Raw genomic sequence first — 20,098 nt, forward strand, 5'->3', positions numbered from 1 at the left:
AAACATTTTTATGATAACTGGGGAAAGACTGAAAGCATAAATAAAAGATAAAAAACACCTATAATAAATAAAAACCACCTATAATAAAACCTTCCTGTGGGGAGGGCTGGGGTGGTGGGGAGGGGTAAGGGGGAAAGGCAGAGAACTGTACTTGAAAAACAATTAAAAAATTGAGATTTAAAAAAAAATTAAAAAAATAAAACCTTCCTGAAATAGCTATTGATAATATTTTATGAATATCCTTTCAGACTTTTTACGTACATACATATATGGGATCTCCCAAGTTGGCAATATATATATTATCTGAAAATTTAAAAATTGATTAAGACAATATCATGAAAAATTCCCAGGACATTAAGTAGTCTTTGGAAAGGTGGTTGTATGTATGAGGTAAAGGTGGAGAAAAACACCGAAGAGAAAAAACACCAAGCTGGTGAGAGATGAGTTCAGAGATTCCTTGGGCCTGGTTTGTAATGAAGCAAAGGTCTTGTATGCCATACTACAGCAGAGTAGGATGTGGTAAGTTACTGTGTAGCATCAGCAGGATGTCAGTGAACCAATCTCTCTAAAATAGAATGAATTAGATAGTTCAGCAGGACAACCTAGGACATCCAAGATTCATTTATCCATCCTGGAGGGAGTAATGTGGAGTACAACAAGCATGGACTTCCGACTCACATTCAGGTTTAATTCTGCTTCCTGAACTTACCTGATATGCTACTGAGACAAGTTATTTAGTATCTCTTGACCTCAGTTTCCTCATCTGTGGAATAGAAATCGTACATAGTTTATACTAAAGATTAAATGAGATTATGCCTGTAAAGTGGTGGCTTTATTCTGGCATGTATTAGGTGGTCATTGAGTTGTACTGCTCTTATTTTGAAAGTTACGTAGCAGAGGGAAAGATTGTTTTCCCAACAAAGAAATACAATCACGTTGGTGGGTCTGTCAAGGATTCCATTTCTTATGAGTGAAAACAACTTATTCATGTATTATTATTCCCTTACAAAGAATTGTTTAAGAAATTGAGGGTTGATTTTTTTTTTCTGTCTGCACTGAGGACACTTTTTTTTTCATTGCTTTTTAGAGATGGCAGGACCAGGGCGGGAAGAGGGGAAGAGAGATGGAGAGAGAGAAAGAGAGAGAGAGAAATATTGATGTGTAAAAGAAACATCTATTGCTTTCCTTCTTTAAGTGCCCTGACAGGGAATTGAACCCATAACTTTTCGATCTAGGAGACAAAGCTTCAACCAACTGAACAACACTGGTCAGGGTACAGTTGGTATTTTTCAATCAGTCTTAGCTACCAATAAAATATAAAGTAACAGGTATAGAAACTTAATCTAGAGGAGAGAATATGAATTTAGTGAAGCAAATGAGCCAAAGTCCCTGGCATCCTTTGTTGATTTTTTTCCCATAATGATAGTCCCTCTGTACATCCATCCTGTCCAGGGCTCTCAGCCCATTCTCCTTTGTTCTTCCTCTTCCTCACCCAGCTCACACCCTTTGCTGTCTGCTGACCCTGGAGCTCCATGCTAGCACACTCTTCCAGTTTTATCCTCATCATGGTCCCCTAACTCTTGCTAAAGTATGGATTGCCTGGGATTGCCTTTGTCTCTGCCTCTGACCAATTGTGTTTATGGTAAAATGATGATAGTAATAGGACTTAAAACATATTATATAAACTTATACTATATATTCTATAAATATTAACCTATACTACACAATATAAGTTGCTGTGAAGATTCAGTTAATTAAGATATCAAGCACTTATAACAATAACTGATAGATTGTAAGTTCTTATATATTAACTACTATTTTCTTATTTTTTTGTAAAACTAGAAATAATAGTAACTATCTATTTTGGATTAAACAAGGTATTTTATCTAAAAGCACTTATCTGTGTCCCACTGGGGTGAAATTGTTTTAGTCCCTCATATGAGTGATGCTCTCTCTACCTCCAGTCCTCCACAAATTCTTTTTCCTTGTCCTCAACACTCTTCCCCTATAAGTAACACCCATTCGCTCTTGATATTTATACTTAGACATAAGTTCTCTGGGAAGGCAGTTTTGTCAATAGTGTGGAAGGGCTAATTGCTACTGCTTTGTCTCCCCACCCTACTCTAACACCCCGTATTTCTCCAGTGATGGCATTCATTACTTTTTTGGTGATTGCTGAGCTTATTATCTGTCCTCTCCACTTGTCAATAAACTCTATAAAAGAAGCTATTGTTCCTTATATATAATTCACATTAAACAAACAATAATAATAATATAATAATAATGTTGACTAAATGAGGAGTAGTTAAAAAAAAGAGGGAACAACAAGAACAGAGTAATTCCATGAAATTCAACTGACAAATGTATTTCCACAAGGAATTATTGAACACTGTCAATTGGTAAGAGAGAGGTCTGGGAAGCTAAGGACTGAATATGTCCATGGAATTTGGCCATTAGGAAATTTCTGGTGACTTAAGAGGGTAATTTATTTTATTTTTTAAGTGCTTTTTAATTTTTAGGTTATAGTTAACAGACAATATTATATTAGTTACAGGTATACAATATAGTGATTAGACATTTATAAAACTTATGAAGTGATTATCCCAGTAAATCTAGTGTCCATTTAACACCATACATAGTTAGTACAACATTACTGATTATATTACCTGTGCTGTACTTTATATCCCTGTGACTTCTTTTGTAATTGGCAATTTGCATATCTTCATCCTTCCCCTTTTTCACACTCCAACCACTCTACCATCTGACAACCATCAAAATGTTCTCTGTAACTGGGAGTTTATTTCTGTTTTCTTTCTTTGTTTGTTTTTTCTATTCAACATATAAGTGAAATCATGTGGCATTTGTCTTTCTCTGACTTCTTTCACTTAGTATAATTCACCCTAGGTCCATCCATGGTGTTGCAGATGGTAAGATTTCATTCTTTTTTTTATGGCTGCATCATATTCCATTGTACATATGCACCACTTCTTGTTTATTCATTCTTCCATTGATGGACACCTAGGTTGCTTCCATATATCTTGGCTATTTTAAATTATGCTGCAGTGAACATAGGAATACATGTCTTTTTGAATGGGTGTTTTGGGTTCTTTTGAATAAATACCCAGGAAATGAATTACTGGGTTCTTCCATTTCTTATTATAGCCTTTGTTTGAAGTTTATTTTGTTTGCTATAATTTTGGATACTTCAGGTTTTAAAATTTTTGTTGCAGAAAATATTTTTTTCTAACCCTTTACTTTTTTAGTCTGTGTGTGTCTTTTGATCTGAAGTGGGTCTCTGGTAGACAGCATATTATAGGTCTTATTTTCTTATCCATTATGTCTTTTGGCTGTAACATTTAAGCCATTTATATTTAAAGTAATTATTGATTAATATTTTGGATCTTTTTCCTTCTTATTTTTAAAGAAATCTCTTTAACAATTTCTTGTGGTACTGACTTGTAATACTGTTGATAAACTCCTTTAGCTTTTCTTGTCTGTGAAGCTCTTTATCTGTCTTTTAATTCTAAATGATAGCCTTGCTAAGTAGAGTAATCTTGGTTGTATGTCCTTACTTTTCATCACTTGAATGTTTCATGCCAATCTATTCTGTTCTGCAAAGTTTCTGTTGGGATATCAGCTGAAAGTCTTAAGGAAGTTCCCTGGTAGGTAACTAACTGCTTTCTCTTCCTGCTTTTAAGATTTTCTCTTTGCCTTTAATCTTTACCATTTTATTCATGTCTTGCTGTGGACTTTTTGGGATCATCTTATTGGAGACGCTTGAGTTGCCTCAATTCATATGTCTACTTTTTTTTTTTTTAACCATGTCAGGGAAGTTTTTAGTCATTTTTTTCCTGTTCTGCTTGTTTGTTTATTTTGTTTTTTAGATTAAATTGTCTATAGACATGTATTTATTGCCATTTTATTGTTCAAATTTTGATACTTTTTTCTTATTTTTCTTAAAGGACAGCCTTTAACTTTTCATTTAATACTGGTTTGGTGATGTTGAACTCCTTTACCTTTTTCTGGTCTCAGAAGCTCCTTATTTGTCCTTCAATTCTAAATGATAGCTTTTCTGGGTAGAAAATCTCAGTTGTAGGCCCTTGTTTTTCATCACTTTGAATACTTCTTGTCACTCCCTTCTGGCCTGAAGTGCTCCTGTTGATAACTCAGCTGAAAGCCTCATAGGAGCTCCCCTGTAGGTAAATAACTGTCTTTCTCTTGCTGCTTTTAAGATTCTCTTTGTTTTTCACATTTTACATTTTAATTATGATATGTCTTGGTGTGGGTCTCTTTGGGTTCATGTTGTTTGGGACTCTCTGTGTTCCAGACATTTATATCTATTTTCTTTGCCAGGTTTGGGAAGTTTTCAGTCATTATTTTTTCAAATAGTTTCTTAGTTTTTTTTTGCTCTTTTCTCCACCTGGTACCACTATGATGCAAATGTTGGTATACTTGATGTTGTCTCAGAGATCCCTTAAACTAGCCTCATTTTTTGGATTCTTTATGGGCAAATGGTTGGGCATTTTCTGCTAGCTTTTCTTCCAAATGCTGATTTGATCACCCTGTGCATTTAACCTGTAGGTGATTTTCTCTAATGTACTTTACATTTTAGTTATGGTATTCTTCATTTCTGATTGTTACCAATGTACCAATTGTACCAATTTTTATGTTTTCTATTTCCATTTTTATGTTTTCTATGTTTGTTAAAGATCTCACTTAATTAATCTTCTCTTCTGTTAAGTTCATTGAGCATCCTTATAGCCAGGCTTTTGAACTCTGCATCTTGTAGATTGTTTGTCTCCACTTTGTTTAATTTGTTTCTAGAGTTTTGTTCTGTTCATTTATTTTGGACATGTTTCTTTACTTTTTCATTTTGGCTGCATCCATGTGTTTGTTTTTATATATTAGGTAGAGCTGCTACACCTCTCTGTTTTGGCAGAGTGGCCTCATGGAGTAGGTGTCCTATGGGCCCAGTAGCAAATCTCCATAGTCACCTGAGGTACTGCTTCAAGTGCATTCTGGTGTGTGCCCTCCTGTTGTAGTTGAGTCTTGATTTCTATTGGTACATCTGTGGGAGATATTGACCCTCAGGCTGATAGGTTGTGAGGAATGATCACAGTGGAATAGCTGTTGTGCAGGGGCTGACCACACAATGCAGGGTTCACTTTAGTGGGGCTCTGGTGCCTGCCAAATCCACCCTTTGGGTGTGTCATATGTGGAGGTGGTTGGATGGTGCTTTGGTGTAGTCTAAATCTGGCCACTGGGTATGTTGGTTCTGTGGCCTCTTGGGAGTGGCTCTGGTGCAGGCTGAGGTCAGCTGCTGCCTGTGCTTAGCCTGGGATCATCTGGTATGAGCTGCAAAGTGATTTGAAAATGGTTGGTACTTGTGCTGGGTTTGAAGGCACCTGGGAAAAACTAATCTGTGAACTGAGGCTAGCTGCCACTAATACTGGGCTTGGGGCTACTTAGTGAGGAGTAAGGACCACTCTGAGGCCAGAGGCTGCTTGTTTGGGGTTTGTGAACCTTTGCGAGATATAGATAAGCCACTGGAAATGCTTGGGTGGGCCTGAAAGTTGGATCAGGTGGGGTCTCAGAGAAGCACCAGGGCAGGACAAATAGTGTGAACCAGTTTGATGGAGACTTAGATATGGTGCCTGCCTGCAGGCAGTGTGTGGAGAGGGCTCAGCAAAGAAACAAGTGGTGACTGCTAGCACTTCTCTCTGAGAGAAAGCTTCTCCTCCAGTTTGCACCTTAAAGCTGGACGATTCACTTTATTCCCATATGTCCCTGTTGCTTTTGAATCTGCTGTCCCAGCACTGGAGCTCAGACTGAGTGCGTCTGAGTAAGTCTCTACATGGGCCTTTTAAAAGGAACACTAGGAACTCTACCAGAACCTCTGTCTCACTGAGCCACAATCTTCACTGGTTTTCACAGCCAGAAGTTATGGGAACTTCTCTTTCTGGCACTAGAACCTGAGCTCAGGGCCTAGTGTGGGACTGGGGCCCCTTGGTCCACAGGGGGGAACATTTACAGCTGAAATAGCTCTCCCATTCCTTAACTGTCATCCTATGGGTGTGGGGCCTGTCTTTTCAAGTCTCCATACCTCCTACAAGTCTCTATGTGGCTCTTCTGTATATCCGTAGGTATAGGACTTCTGTTCAGCTAGACTTTGGGCAGTTCTCAGTGATGGTCATTCTCTAGTTTAGTTGTTATTTTGATGTGGTCATGGGGGAGGCAAGCACAGTATTTACCTACACTGCCATCTTGACTGGTAGTCCGAGAGAGTAATTTAATGATGTGGTAGAACAGGGAGCACATTGCAGAGGAAGGAGGAATGAAAAGAAGATGAGAAATTAGAGTAGCAAGTGTAGACCCCATTTTTAAAGAGCTTGGTTGTGAAGCAAAAGAGAGTAAGAGGCAGCAGCTAAGGGGAATAGAGCACCCAGAATTGGCAAATGCGTGTGTGTGACTAACTCTGCATAATGTTCACATGTGTATAACTGTGTCTCTCTGTACAGTGGCTGTGTCTTTATGTATATCTGTGTAACTTTGGGTCTCTGTGTCTCTCTGGGAGTGGTATGTGTGTATGCACACACACCTGCATGAGTCTGTATGTTTGTGTGTTTGTGAAACAATGTGGGTACCTGTGTCTATATGTATAGCTATGTCTGTAAGTATTATGTGTATATATGGATTTGTGTGTCTCTTTGAGAGTGGTGTATGGTTGTGTGTGTGTGAGGAGTGTTAAAGGTGGAAGAGAATTAAATGTGTTCCCAAGTTGAGGAGAATGTCAACAGGAAGAGAGAAGTCACAAGGAAAATCTATTAACTTTCAGGAACTCACTGAAGATGGGACTATCTCAGAGAGCTGAGATGTCTTTGATTTTAGCCTGTGAGGACTGGCATTAAGATTTTGTTACTGTGTTTATTATCATCCACACACTTTGATTATGTATATCATTCCCCTAGTCACTGTCCTATCTTTACACTTGACCTCTTCCAAATGCTCTGGATCTGAGAAAACTAGGTTTCATTGTCAGTAAAAATATTTGAGTCATAGGACAACAAATCATGATCTTCATATTTACAGATAAAATGCTTTGTGCTATTGTGTAGGCAGAGTCTGAGAGAAAAGTAACAAGTGATACATTTATTCACTTAAAGTATAAACACACTCCAGATATACTGTACATAAATTTAGAACTGCTAAGTTAAAAATGTATGGGATAATAATGTTGAATTCTCTGCCTCTGGTTTTGAAACCTTTGACAATTTTTCATTTAAAAAGACATTGACCAGATTCAGCAGGGGATTCTGAATCCATATCACAAAGAATACCAAGGACAAGAAAATGAGTCAGTTGCTGTTTGCAATTTGTCACTGTCTACATTTTTCAGTGATATGGATACTTACTGAAAGAATTTTTATTTTGTTATAACACTGAAAAAGAGAGAAAACTTGAGAGAAATGTTTTTAACAAAAGAATGTTTTTGCTGTGAAAAATGTAATCACATACATAAAAGGGAAGGGTTTTTATTTTTCATTGCAAATATTTTTTTGATAAAATTATCAAAAATATTCAGGCCATAATTTAAAAAAAATATATTTGAAATTGAAAGAAAATATTTTACTAAATATTCTTTAACACTTTATTTTAAATAAGGAAGACATTAACATGTAAAATATTTAAAATGTACAAAATGAAACAGAGAAGAAAATCTTTTCTCAGATGCCCAGTCACTGAGTTCTCATTTTAGAAGGAACTAATAATACTGTGACTAGTCTCTTGTAGGTCCTTTTGGAGATATTCCTTGCATTTATACTTGTACATATTTATATTTCCCCTCCATTTATACCAGTATAATAATGTATATACCATATTTATATTAGCATTTATTTTGCTTTTATCTGAATAGTTCTTCAATTTAGAAAGTATAAGAAAAACAGGATTAGATATTCTTAGCTAGCCAAGAATGGGCCCATGAGTTACTAGTGAAACTTCCACCGCCCCTTCGTTTCCTAGCATTAATATGCATGAAGCCATCTGTTTTGGACTGGGACGTGAGGAGAGAGGAGGAAGGAATTTAGGGATGGTGGTGTCTGTGGCTGGGGGGAAGCTAAGGATTAGAGTTATTATTTGATAACCTTAGACTGGGTTGTATGCCCAAGGTCAGAAAAGCAGTAGTCAGAAAAATAATGACACTATTATTTTAGGAGCAATTGGGATGGCTTATGGGAAGCAGGAGATTGCCAAAAGGTAATTTCTGGGAAGGAAGAGCCAATTTAGAGTCCTTGGGACTGAATGTGACACACAGTTGGAAAGGAAGCCATTTCCTCTATCTCCCCTTGGCAACCAGCAGTGATCTGACACTCCTCAAATCTGCAGGCAGAGAATGTGGAAAATTATAAACCAGAGTAGAAAAGAAAGAAAAAGCAGACACCATGCAGTTACAGATTGGTTTGTGGGCATGTGTGTGGCATCCTTTTGGGGAACTCCCAAAAATAACTTGGGGATGCTTAGAGATGTGCTAATTGCTAGTCATCAAACCAGTTGGAATTCTTACCATCATAGTTGGGGAATATAAATAGACTATAACTTTATTTTATACTCCCAATCTGGTAAGGCTTGGAAAACTTGTGTTATATGTAAAAATGGAAAATACTAAATATACAACATATGCAATACTTTGTAGCAGGATGGTGGAATGGTAGCTTTGATTGAAAAATAGAGACTTATTCCAAGTTGAAGTGCAGGATCCATATTAAAATGTAAGAGACGGAGAACAAGTAGGTAATTCTTACATTCCTCACCCTTATCAGAAGTATAAAAGGGTAGAGAAGGAGAATAAACTATAACTTCTTAGGAGGAATTCTTTTGAGAGCTCTACTGAGAGTCCATGCCCTCTACAAGGATAAGTTTTGAGGAATGCCTGCCCCTCACCTTAACCCAGACCTCCAGGAGAGTCAGATATGTGTTTCCCAAGAATGAAAGATACACTGGACTGGTACCTGACTCTCCCTTGAGAAATCTCTGGGGTAATAGATGGCTGGGTCACTGTGACAGACTGGGTGAAGGAGGAGTGGTGTTAGGACCCCTGGCACTCCTTGAGTTCACTGGGGATAACAAGGGGTGTTTTCTGTGGCATAGTCATGAGTGAGAAAGTATAGACCTGGAGGTGTTCTAGGTCGTTTCTGAAAGGGCTTTGGAGAGAAATTGGAGGGAGGTATTGCTAGATTGCTCAGAGCTAAGGAAAGCATAAGTGACCAGGTAGCAGAGAGGCATCCGGTTCTGAAGAACTTCAGGTGCTATAACCAAGCAATTGAGTGTTTTCTCAAAATAACCCACCAATGTGTTCCTCAATAGAAATACCCTTAAGCAGCACCTAAACCAGATAGTATATTACTACATGACTAGTCAAAGAACTCCTGTTTGTATAACTCTCCCTTTTCTCCAGCAACATTCATTCTACCTTGGATGAGTGAGCAGGGAGGAAGAAAATAAGCACTGGCTAAGAAGAGACAAGCTAACCATACTGCATGGGCTGGAGAGGGTTCAAAGCTTTACAAGACAGTACTTGTTAAATTGTTGTATATGCAAAATTCATATTTCATTTAAGTAGAGTCAGCAGGAGATAGCTAACTATACTTCTGGATGACCATGAGAATTTGAGGAATTGTTAATTTTTAGTAACTTTTGTACATCCCCTGGCTCACACAGATAATTTCATATTTAGTCATCAGTGACCATACTAACCACTGAGAAGCCCTGCTCCAGGACAAAACTTCTTAAGTCTGTTTTGCATAACAGTAGACTTTAGAGAATGGGTGAACCATAGCTGAAGGGCTAGCTCTGTGAATCAGAACTTCAGGAAACCTCAGTGAATTAAGCATAGCCCATTGGTAGATAAAGTCTGAATCCAGATCAGCCTAAGGCCTTTGCTTTAGGATTGAAAAAATAGCCACAGGAGTTGAGTAGTTTTGTTCTGGGGCCTGGTTCCCACTTACTGCCTTCTTCTGTAATCCCTCTTTCAATGGGAAGTGGTATCAGAAATGCTACTTCCTCTACCATGCATTAGAAAGCAATAGAGTCCAAAATGTTTATCCTGCATCTTCTGAAACCAAGCATCTCCCATTCTCAGACTCTCAAACAAAATTCAAAACAGTGGTCTTGGAGCAGAATTTCAAGGGAGGCCCCTACAAAGCCTGCTAACTCCATGGTTTCCAGTAAAAGGAACTCTTGCTCCAGTCTTTTGAAACCTGGTTCAAGGAAAATACCATTCTCATACCAGAGTTTGAATCACATTTCCTCTGTCCACACAGCTTCTATAGTCTTGCCAGAGAGAGCATTTACCCTTCAACTTCCTGATTTAAAAAAAAATCTGGCTGGCCTATTTTTAATATGCTAATTATCTCCATCTGTAAGTGCTTCCTAGCCTCTTCAGCTTTTCTTGGCCCAATCTCAAATCCCATCTTTTCCAAGGGAAAAAAATAGGTATCCGCCTTAGAACCAGAAGCCAAGGTGCATAAAGAGAGAATTGAACCCTTCTATAACAAAACATAAATAGGTGCAAATTGGCAATCAAAATTAGAGCACTAAATCTTTTTAAAGATAATAGCCTTTACATGAATTTCTTTTTACTTGGTCCTTGTGAAAGTAGTGCCCCAAGATACTTAAATCAAGGAGACATTCATAGAGTTTCCCAGATATATATAAAAAAGTTAATACCAGCCCACTTAGGTGAAGAAGTTGATGGTATGATGCTGTCTCTAGGCTTTCTATGGATCACGACTATGCTGTCCTCAGACCATATGTTTAGCTGTGAAAATTACATGGGCTACCACATGAAACCACATCCTGTATGATGAGGGAAATAATAATGTCTTTGAGGAAGTGAACTACGTTATCAAAATAATATGTTTTCTTTGGCTTTCTGGAGTTTGTTTTTAAAATTGAGAGAGGAGGAATTAAAGCAAAAATCCACTGTTTTTAGCAGAAGCATAATTTCATGCTTTTTGTATGGGTAGGAAGTAGATGGATTAAAGTCAAAACTTGTATAATTTCCTGACAGATGTGTAAGGACAATCATTTCAAAAAAGTCTTTAAACCATTTCATGGGGATCATGCTTTTGTTTTCCTATAAATATTTGAGAAGTGAGAACATATTTTGTTGCTTTAACTATTAAAAAATCTTCCAAAGTTTATGACAATATTTTAAACTCTGCCATGCTTACCATTTCTCTCTTCCCACCAAACACTGTTTTTGTCAATTAGCCAGAGCGAATTCTTGGGGGAGGAAGCGATTGGTTGGAAGAAAAGAGAACAACAAAATAGAAAATAGAGCCCAGAATAATAAGACCCTTGCCTTGACCAAACTTTACTCGGGTTCCTCTGAACTTTCTTCTGAACTAGGCCTCCACCTTGGCCATTTTTAGCAAAAATCCTACTAAGCCAGTTTAGCAAGAATCCCCCATCCTTGTTATCTCCCCTTAGTAATTTTTCATCTATTGATCCTCTCAATCTGGCCTATAAATCCCTAGCTGTCTTTGCTGTATTCAGAATTGATCTCAGTCTCTGTCCCTATTACAATAGTCTTGCATAAAGTCTCCCTTATTATTTTAAACCAGTGTCAGAATAATTTTTCTTGAACAATGTATATGAGTAGCTTATGACTTACGCAAGTCATTTGGTTTCCCCAAACTTCACTTTCAGCCCTCAAAATAAAAAGGTTAGACTTAGTACTTTAGTCCTAATTGGCCCATAGAAAATATATTATTGAGGCCTTGTGTTTTGCCTTAATAATTTGAGTAAATTTTCCATCTTATTTACTTTACAATATTGTTTAACTTTGTAATAGTTTGTTTTGCTTTAACATAAAAATAAGTCTGTAATTATTCACTGTAGAGTAAACCCACCATGTTTATTTTGTACCTTAAAGAACTTTCTGGTACACTGCCACCTACCTACTACAATTTGAACATATAGTACAGATACATGCTATATAATTGAATAAAGTGGAATAAAACTATAAGTGACACCTATTCACTTTCAATTACACAAGTACCCATATTTTTTGGACTATACGACACACTCCCTCCAAATTTGGGAGGAAAAGGGGCTGCGTCTTATAGTCCGATGTAGGCTACCTGGCTTGCTGTGGCAGGGGCAGCTGTGGAGCAGTCACAGGTTATTAAATATCTTACCACATTTTTTGCTTTGATATTTTTTTTCCTATTTTTCTCCTCTAAAACCTAGGTGTGTCTTATGGTCTGGTGTGTCTTATAGCCCTAAAAATGTGCTAATACATAAATGTATACTTACTGTGAAGATATATACAACTTAGTTCCCTTTACTTTCCTTCCCTGGAGAAGACCACTATAAACAATGGTACTACTTCACATGCTTTTAGTTTAATTATGCATGTATCATTTACTTTCTCATGTGAGTAATTGATTGAACACTATCTACTTTCTAATACAAAAATCTTTTACCTTTTAAAGTTTTAAACTTTAAAGTTTTCTGAAAAAATAATCTACTATAACATAGTGTCTTTCTAAAATATAGACTACCTAGCTTACTTTGTTTTACAATCACATATGACTGAAAATTTACATTCAGCAGTAATAGGAAAATGAATTTAAGTAGTAGGTAAATATTAACCCTGGCAGAACATGTATGATAATTTCTATGTATGTTATAGTATATTTAAAAATATAAATACTACCGTATTTCTTATTTTATTTGACATTATAATGAGAAACTTAAATGGATGTTTTAAAAATGAGTTCTTAATTGCTTTCGCAGCTTCCCTTGCTCTTTGTAATAACAAATCCATTATTCCAAAGGCAGCAAAGATCATGGAGCTTGAACTGGAGTTTTGCTTTAAAACTGCTCTGAATTCTGCCCTTGGATTTTTCTCTTTATATTTTTTCTTAAGAAATAAATACTTTAAAATATTTATTAGACTAAAAAATTTGCTACATTGCCTGGGAAATCTGGAAACCAGGGATATCAGCCACAAAAGGAGGGAATGAGAAGCTGTCTGAGAAGTGATTTATATGAACAGGGACCTCTGTTGGTATAAACAGTGGTCTTGCCTGACTAAGCTTCGATTCAGACTTACCCTATCCTCTTTATTGTTCCTTAAATTTACCAAGAGAAACATGTCCCCTGGCTACAACCTAAATCATATTGAGCTCATTGATTTGACTTGAGGTCATAAGTAGCCTCAGCAGTCATAATAGGATTTTGCACACTTATTGGATTATGTTTTTGTGACCCTCAAGGGCTCTTGGGCCAATTAATTTATGCATTTATCATCAGGTTGAAGGAATTCTTTAGGAGCATTACAATGTTTAGGGGTTGTTTTTGAAAGTAAAACATCTTTTTATTATAAAGTAATGCATGTTCATTGAAGAAAATTGGGAAATACACATAAAGAGACAAAAAGTAAAAATCAGCTATAATTCTATTTGATGATAATTATTGGGAGATACTGTTGACTACCTTTCCAATGGTTATTTCCATTTTTTTAAATCTAAAATAAACCATATTATAAGCAACAATATGCCCAGCCTTGTGTGTGTGTGTGTGTGTGGTGGGGGGGAGGTGATTTGCAATTAATATAAAACAAGCATGAGCAATTCCATTATTCTTCCCCTGTTTAAGCATATGACTGAGTTCTGATTTATGAGAAACAGGGCAGGTCATCTGAGGATTCTGGAAAAATTTTGCTTCCTGAAAAGAAAGTTATATTTTAGAGGAAAACTTTTTTTTTCTTTGCTAATATCCATGTTACTTCCTTGTTTGAATGAAGTCCTATGAGGCTTGGAGTTGCAGTGGCCATTCTGCACCCATGAAGCAAGAAGCTGAAGGTCAAAACTAACATGCTAAGAACAACATAATTGAAGATTAGAAAGAATTTTGGTCATTGCTGATAAAGATAAGCTGTTGAGCCAGTACTATTATAGCCTACCTCTGAGATTTATATTAAATTAATAGTAAATATCCTTCTGATTTAAGTGGCTGTTAACTGAGTACTATTGATTGACCCTAACTCAATAAAACTGATACACTTATTCTCTGCATTTTTTATCTTTCTTTTTATATTATAAAAATAAAATAAAATAGAGACCAGGCTTGAAGATCAGTGAGCACACAAAATCATTTAAGTCACAGGATCTAGCTTAATCTAGCTTAACTGAGATTGTTTCTTATCAATGTCTCCAATAATCATAAACAAAACTAAAGTCATCTTCCTAAAATGATATAATTACTTTTAACCAGTCCCCTGCTATATGAAAACCTCCATTGTAATAACCAATAATTATGAAGGTTAAACAACTTCCTGGTTTTCAGTAAATAAACCATCTTATAACAGCATGCCTCTGAACTTGATACCACTTCCAGGTTTGAAGTTACCCTGTTGCAGTAAAATAATTATATCAAGTACGGTTCTTTGACAATATACAAATACTTTTAAAAAGTTTAGATCACATGAAGCACAGAGTTTTTGTATTCTGCTTTCTTCCCCATGAATATTATCCTAAGTCTATAAATACTTCTGTAAACTCAATTTAAAAAACATTTGGTCACAATTTTCCATCCTATTGGTGTATACTTACGTTTGACCATACATTTATTGTCAGAAATCTAGATTATTCTTTTTAAAAAAATATAATAAGAACTCTGGTAAGAAAATTATCATGCCTATTTTGTTTTTAAATCATGCTGTGAAGTTTTGCTTTATGATACGTTCCTAGAAGTGGATGCTCTGCACTTCGTTAGGTAACACTCTCTTGCATTGCTGCTGTTTGAGAGGAAGCACCTAAGTAGTAAATTAATTTGTCTTTTCTCTTTGTAAACACTTCCACCACACGCTCTCTTCTCTGGACTGAGGCTTATCAGTGGCACCGCCCACAAACCTTCACAGCCCTGCCACGCTGTTGCCTTTATTTCTGACATACAAGGCAAGAGGTGTAGATAACTGAGTCTCAGAGTCCTGGATAGTGTTAGTCTCTAAAAAGGGTGTGTGGACTTACAGGCTGTGTTATAGTAGCACTAAGTGGTTATGTGTGACAGTGGTACCAGGTGCTCTTCAATACATTTTCTTTTTTGTTTTTGTGTGTTACACAGGACCACCCGGAGTCCCGGCCCCAGGGCAGAGGCTCCTCTCTCTTGGGTATAACAGCAATACTTATTCAAATATGCTTTTGAGTTGAGTGTACTACTTATTTCAGAATAAAGGAAAATATTTTAACCTATATTTTTCAAACAATATTGACCTTTAATGAATTTTGTCAATAACTATTCATTGGAAGCACCTGGAGTTTGAATTCTTGGTTTGCTTTTATTTGTGGTGATTGATGCCTCCTGTGTATGTTTGCCCTGCTGAAATGATCATCAGAAATTCACAGTGGGCTCTTTTGATAGATATAGATGTGTAGCGGTTTCTGCACACATGCGAGTAAACATAAAAAAAAAGGCCATTGTGGATTCAGGCACCAGATGGATTCTATATAAAACCCCATCTCATAAGTGATTTATTTTGGAAGGATACGATTACCAAAGGCATACAGATACATTCCAATTTCTTCACTAGAGCTTTGGTTTTTATAGGATTTGTTGTAGTCTTTGGTATTATAACTCATTACATATGATCTCATTATCTATTGAATTGATCAAAATGTTAAGATTACTATTTCATATTATGACACATATTTATGAAAGTAGAATAAATTTAAATAATATTACAACTATATATGGTCTGTGTTGATGGTGTTTGTGGCTGGTTTATAGAAAAATCTGTACTTTATTACAAAAATCAATTCCTTTTTTCTTATATTCCTGCTTGTTGATCCTGTGGATGACTTTGTCACATTCACTGAGAGCGGGTTAGCAGAGTATAAAATGAATGGATGTGGAGAACTAAGAATCAGGCAACCTGATTTTGGTTCCAGTTCTGTCACCAATGATGACTTGCTCGAAGTCACGTCATCTCTCTCATTTACATAATAAAGTAGTTTTATGGACGATCCCCCAGGTAACCTCAATAACCAGGTTGTGTGGGGAGGGATTTGGGAAGAATGTAATCAAGGTGAGTAATATTCCTGGGTGATGTGCTGGCGAGGTCAGGCATAAGAGTCACAGGCAGGAAGTGCGTCTACTCTAATCTGCCATCATTATCAGATACTCTGGGTTGTGAAAGCAGAAAAAAAGGTTTTATCAATTCAGAAAGGTCACATCTATTGATATTATCTATGACAACGCTGCTAAGAATCCAATCTGGTCATTCTTTTTATACATAGAGGTGTCTTTTTATATACAAGCAAGTTTATTGCTTCCATGTCATATTGTAATTATCCCCTCTGGGTATAGAATGTAGCATTATCTGGTTGGAAGATAGATTAGAATACTGGTAGGAAAAAATGTTCACACACTGGAAGCGAGATGTGAAAATAAAATGGCAACTATAACCTCTGGCAGTTAGACAATCATGCACTTCATTTGGCTAGAATAGAGACAGTCAGTACAAACGACTGAGGAGCACCCCAAGGAAAAGAAGTTAATAAGAAACAAGTGGGCCCACTGACCCCTGGAGAAATTCAGAGGGAAAGATGAGATCTGGGCTCTTGGCTTCTAATCTATTTGTTGGAGCCTTAGATAGGATCATGATGCTGAGACAGCTGAAGAAGCTTCTTTATTTTGGTAGAGATGTCCATCATGAACACTTTTTTATAAAACAAATCACACTTTCAAATCTCCGATAATAAAATGGAATATTTATGAAACATTGTCATGCACCAGGCATTGGCCTGTGCACTCACACCGACCCTTGAAGAATATTCCCTTATTATCCTCACTTTTACAGAAATTTCAAGGACTGAATTCCAAGGAGACACAGTTAAATTGGGATTAAAAATCCAGTTCTATTTGCCTCTCAGTTGCTAGCCTTTAGACTTTCCACAGTAGTGGTATTTCCATCACTTGCCACTCCCCTTAGCCTTCCTGTTTTCCCTTTACTGTTTTTACTGTTACTATGGGCCTAACATTATTAGATATATTATGTACTTTGCATAATTATAGATAGTGTTTTATACCACTTATTATTATATATGTGTTGTTAATTCCCCACCTGCTCTGCTGTATTTGCTGATTCCCATGGTCCCCGAGCAGTGCCGGGCAGAGAGTGAGTGTCCAGCACACAGGCAGATAGCAACTCATCGAAATGAGTGTCACTGTAGTTCTTTTCACTCATAATTAGGGACTTTTATTTTTCTTTAGCTGTTATTTGCATTTATTTTAACTATTGCAATTTTTTAAACTTATAAACTTTAGTCTTAATGTGAATAGAATATAAGAAGATTGATGCTTAGGAGAAGAATAAATGTTAGATAAAATATGTAAAACATATTTTAGAAACTGAGTTTGAAAATTTTTGTCCTAGGAGAGTTAATGAGCTGACAGTTCAAAACATTTCATGAGTGGGCAGGAAAATGAGTAAATGAGCTTTGACCAGAGACATAGGTGGTCACTTCCCTGGAAAATGCCTGGTAAAACTTTCATAAGAAAAATTGCTGTAGCAATGGTTCGTGTGGCTTAGTGGATTGAGCGCCAGCCTGTTGAAGCAAAGGGTGGCCAGATCGATTCCCAGTCAGGGCACATGCCTGGATTGCAGGCCAGGTCCCCAGTAGGGGGTGCACAAGAGGCAACCACACATTGATGTTTCTCTCCCTGTCTTTCTCCCTCCCTTCCCCTCTCTCTAAAAATAAATAAGTAAAATCTTTAAAAAAATAACTTTATCATTTCAAAATTTGAACTGCAGTACCTTAGGCTTCCACATTCTGCTTCAAAGATAGCTATTTTTGTCTTGCCTTTACCCAAGATATTTGCTTTACACTTTTCATTGATGTTGCCTGAAAGACTTTTTGAGAAATGCTGTGTGATCTAGGTTCTGCCCTCTGCAAGGGGCTAAACCAATAAGCATTTCTCTGTTTCAACAGTTTTGGAATTAACTTTAAGAAAATTTAATTCAGGTACAATAAAATGCAAAAATAATATATATCTTTTTATTTACTGCTGTCTGTCCTGGCTTTGAACTTTTAAACCCGTGTGACTCATGTCCCAGTCCTCTGGGACAAAGGCAGCTCTGTTTGCAGTGTGGTCCCAGACCTCCTCCCTCTGCTCCGGCTCTCTCTACATCCGATCTCCCGCCCTCCACACGCACTGACTGTCACTCCTGCTGACCTTTTTGCTCTGTCCTCCATTTCTGGTTCCATGATTCACCTTTGGGTTTGAAGACTGAGTGACTTTAAGGAATCTGGACTTGTGGCTCTCTCTGCAGCTTGGATCATTTTCAGCTTCAGGCTCCTCCTGTATTTGGAACCTCTGAGCCCAATACCATGTCCCTTTTAGTTTCAGCTCCCAAGATCCAGATTCACTTGCCTTTGAAGGCAAGGCAACTGCGTCCATGCAGGGCTCAGCTGGTTGTTTCCGAGAAGAATGAGGCAACTACTGAGCTGGTTTGTATTTTTATCCCAGGTATAGACTATTTATCTGTTTGGAAAAGGCTAAGCATTAGTCTTCTTGATGTAAAACAAAACAAACAAAACAAAGTCAAACCATAAAAAAAAGCAAACTCTTGCAAAAATGTAATATCTATGATCATACAAAGCTCTGTTTACAGATGGAGATTATGACTTGTTTTCTAGTCCTCTGAAGCGCCTTGGACACTATGCTGCATGGCAAAAGAGGGATATATTATTTGCTGAATAGAATACATCAGAGCAGATACTCAGTTTTGCCAAGAGATGGCAGATGTGAGCACATCTCTTTAGCAAACCCTATTTACACAGTTTGGTTATGACATGGTCCTTGAGTTTTCTCCGTTAAGTTCAGGCATAAAAATAAGTAGGCTAATACTCGTTCTATGTATGCAATTCGGAGAGGATGAGTGGTTAAGGACCAACACTGCTGTCCGTCAAGGCTGTGCGGTTTCTCCATGTGACACACAGAGCAGGAGGACACTTTTGTCTTGGTTGTGATTCACACTGCAACAGGCTTCAGACGAGTCCCACAGTGTCACCCACTGTCTGTGAAGGAACACATTTTCAAAACTTGCAAAGAATGGCCAACAAAGAGAGAACATGCAACCATCTATCTTTTACTAACCCCAGAGAGAACCGACAAGCTCCGCTGGACCTGCCATGAGGATGCGCTGCGGGGAAGAGATGCTGCTCCTCTGTCTTGCTCTCCTTAAAGGGTGAGTGTGAGAGCGACCTTTCCAGTGTTGGGGACCTATGGTCCACTTGGGTGCTAGGCAGGCAGGGTTTAGGTGCGGGTTGTTTATAAACATTCTCTGGGATACCCAGCTGCTTAGTGTTGGAAGAACTTGGGGCTGATGGGAAGGGGTAGCTCCTCCTGCTGGGAGGAGGAACCGCTCCAATTAACATAGAAAGCTGAGTGTGAGCTTATTCCTGCCTGCCCATGGCCCACAGCCCCAGAGAGGTCATTGCCCAGGGAGCCCCAGGAGAGTCTCAGAGTCATCTCCACACAATCTGAGTGCTGCCTTAGACCACCTGTTTAGAAACATTAGTGTCACGTTATTTTAGATATGCTTAAGAGAAGATTAGTATACGACCTCACTTATAAAAGATTGTAGAACAGGTTGTTTTTTGCTTTTGTAGTTCTGTACTTTCTACTGTTCACCATGTACAGAAGGCAAGACAGGAAATTACTGTGTGAGTTTGATTTGAGCTATTCTTTGAACTAAGTGTGGGTATATACCCCTGACCACTGTGGCTCAGTTGGTTGGGCATCATCCTGCGAAGTGAAAGGTCACTGTTTCAATTCCCGGTCAGCGCACATGCCTGGGTGGTGGGTTCAGACCCCGGTTAGAGTGTGTATAAGAGGTAACTAATCAATGCTTCCCTTTCACATTAATGCTTCTCTCCCTCTCTCCCTTTCTTCCTCTCTCTCTAAAAAAAATAATTAAAGAAGAAAAAATAAATAAATGTGGGTATAGATGAGATTGTTACCGAGATAGGAATATAATATGTCATTATTGTGGTAGTAGATGGAGCAACTCAATGAGTCACAAATG

The sequence above is a fragment of the Phyllostomus discolor genome, chromosome 10 (assembly GCF_004126475.2).
Source record: "Phyllostomus discolor isolate MPI-MPIP mPhyDis1 chromosome 10, mPhyDis1.pri.v3, whole genome shotgun sequence".
NCBI lineage: Eukaryota > Metazoa > Chordata > Mammalia > Chiroptera > Phyllostomidae > Phyllostomus > Phyllostomus discolor.